Raw genomic sequence first — 3,123 nt, forward strand, 5'->3', positions numbered from 1 at the left:
TGCAACACGCATTCAGAATCCCTGCCAATAACAAAAGGCTTAAGACAAGTTACATAAAACCAGTTACATAAAAGAACCCAAAACGGGGAAGAAACCGAAAGAGGGACCCATAAAGAAAAACCCCTTTGCACCTCTCGGTCGGACAATGCAATAATATTTTTCATAATTTTTTCCCAGTCTCTTCTCCCATTTTTTTCGTTGGTTGTTAACCTACAGTCAATTAATGTCCCATAATTTCCGACTTCATATGTGAACGATCGAAGGATGGAGCGGCAACGGTACCTAGCTCGACTTTCCGAACTTGTCATAAGATTTTTTTCGTCTTTTAATTGCTAATAGGTATTTTGATCGCTCTGATCGGGGCGAGGGTTCAGTTGTTTAATCAATGTGAAAATGCCGCCTTGGCGGAGCGCGTCAAATGAAAACCGATACTGAAACCGATGTGCCGATGGCGATCCTTGGCGTTGGTTTAACGATCGATGCATCCCCGCCCCAAATCTCCTGGCCCCAGCAATCGGCAGCTAATTTCCATGTCTGAGTTTTGGATCCATCTGGATTGGAGGCTCTTCGGGGCTTCTTTTACGGCTGCCTCCGCTCTCGGCGTCATTAACATTTTCGAGATTTAATCATCAAACATGGCGCTGCCTCCGATCTCCGGCTCAGCTCAGTTTGGATCTGCTGGTGGTAATGATGGCATGTTCTGTCTTTTGTTTAGCTGCTTGTCGTACATGCGCTTTTATCGGCATTTAAAATAATCTATAAACGGTTCGTCGGGCAGAGGGGCTGCCAGGTGGTGGGAGATTCCGTCAACCTGGGGCGCCATAAGGCAAATCGGCTTAGAACAGTTCGGTGGCAAGTCAAAAGTCGGTAATCGGAGATATCCTGATCGTAAATGTCTTCGAGATCAAAGTATTGCATAAAAATGCAAGAAGTCGTAATTAATAAAAGGCAGTTTGGAGCCCTTAAAGGAAGAAACCGTGAGTGATCTAATTTTAATGTACGTGCTTTTTTTAAATGAGATAATTTTTTTTTAATATAATGTAGGGAAAGGTCTGAAGGGACTTTTTGTTTTTAACCTGCCATACGGTCATGAAACTTCACGTGTAAGGAACCAATCGAAAGTTTAGTCTTTTACCCTTTAAGTAAACCACCGAAAACAAATTTTATTGTATATATTTTTATGAAAAAAATAAAATAAAAAAAATAAATAAAGGCTATGTGAACGACTCACATTTTTCCTAATTTTAAAGAAATGTACTGGGCGCAAAGCGACCTTTCGGACTGAGGCCTATTTGAATGCAAAACTGTTGACCCGTTACTCGTAGTGTAATTATCAATATCCATATACTCATCAAAATAGTTCGAGTCCGACCTTTCATTAAAAAGTTACGCGCAATCAAAGTTTTTATTTCTCCCTCGCACTCCTATGGCTGATAGTCGGGGCACCTGAAATAGCTTTCTCTCTTGTTTTTATATTGTAAGGAGTTTAAAAACTAAAGCTTTACACCTTTTACCAATTTAATTTAAGCACTTTTTGTTATTCTTATTAAAATTTTTTTCACTGCTTACAAATGGCTTAAGCCTGGCTTATAATGTTTCTCATAATAGTTTTAAAGTGAGTTAAAGCTAAGGTATAGAGTTAAAGTACAAGAAAAATTTGTATGTGCACCCTAACCATTGTGGTTAATCTTACACAATGTTATTTAAATGTATGAAATACAAATTGTTGGCTATAAAAACTTTTAACTTCAAGTCTAAATCACGAAATGTAATGCCGAAAAAAAGTAAACAATAAAAATCAAAATTAAATAAATAAACGAGCTGATCATAGATTTATTATAAACACAGGTGACAATTATATTTTCCTTTTAGATTAAAAAAAAAGTATTTTATTATTTAAAAGTCCATTGTTTAAACTTGTTTAACTCCAAGTCTTTATATTAAAGCCAGAAAAGTCTACTCTGGTACAACCCTTGGTAAGCCGTGCCGAAGAAATACAGCATTTTCATTGATTTCAATTTGCTTGCGTTGCGGCGCCATATTTCAATTTCTGACCGACGCACAATTTACAAGCCATAGCATGTGTCTCCAACTCTGCGGCCCCAACCATCCATCCCACCATCTCTTTCACGGACTGTATCTCCCTCTCTTTCGTGTACAGATGTGTGCAGACCGAAGAGAGCCGGGGAAAGGCGGAGGACACTGGACAGACAGCTTAATTGATGAACAAAGGCGTTTGGGCCAAAACTTTTGCGTTTGTTTAAGAGATAGCCCAGCGATGTCTGGTCCTGGACAGTCTTTTTGCCGAGCTCGAAGTCGAGGACTTGCAGAAGTCGTACAAAATATTTAACACCCGCTGAGCGTATTTATGGGAGAATGAACCTGTGTGTCCTACTCTCCTCGTCATCGTTGCCATTCTCATTCCCATTCCCCGTCCCCCGTCTCCGCCTCAACCTTCTCGTCATCGTCCATGACTTGACTCCACCATTTTGTCTTAGACGTAGCCAATATGTGTGCACAGGAGCGCCGTAAGGGATTGCGAAGATTCTTCTGATGCTGAAGTATTGTGAAAACATTTTAGAATTTATTAAGTTTCCATTAAACTTTTGTAGGAAGGAAAAACATTAAGTTTTTGGGAACATTATTTTCTAACAATTTTAACATGTCATTTTTAACTATTATTTTTTTTAGATATTTATACCAAACCAAATCCCTGGCTAAATAGAACCGCTACTGATCATCGGAATCCTTGTAGAAGCGCCTCCTCGTCCATATTCCTCCCTCTTTTCCGTTTAGATACGTGTATCTTTCTCGCTCCCACTCCTGGAAGATTTGCAATTCCAATTGGCGACGTCTGCTCCTGCTGCTGATGATTAGTTGTTGGCTCTGCGTCCGCCTGTCCCTCTCTCGCTCTCCCGCTCTGCCGACATATAGCCCTCTCTGTCTAGTCTGCAGTGGGGCTTTCTATGGCCACGTTTAACCTTCTTTTTATTGCACACACGATGCAATTATTTGTTTTATTAACTGTTGAACATGTTTTCTCCGCGCACATTGCACCATGTTTTCCCACTGATATATAAGTCGCTTCCAAATTGTAAATTGCAAATTTTATTAATTTCTGCC

The sequence above is a fragment of the Drosophila takahashii genome, chromosome 3R (assembly GCF_030179915.1).
Source record: "Drosophila takahashii strain IR98-3 E-12201 chromosome 3R, DtakHiC1v2, whole genome shotgun sequence".
Taxonomy (NCBI): domain Eukaryota; kingdom Metazoa; phylum Arthropoda; class Insecta; order Diptera; family Drosophilidae; genus Drosophila; species Drosophila takahashii.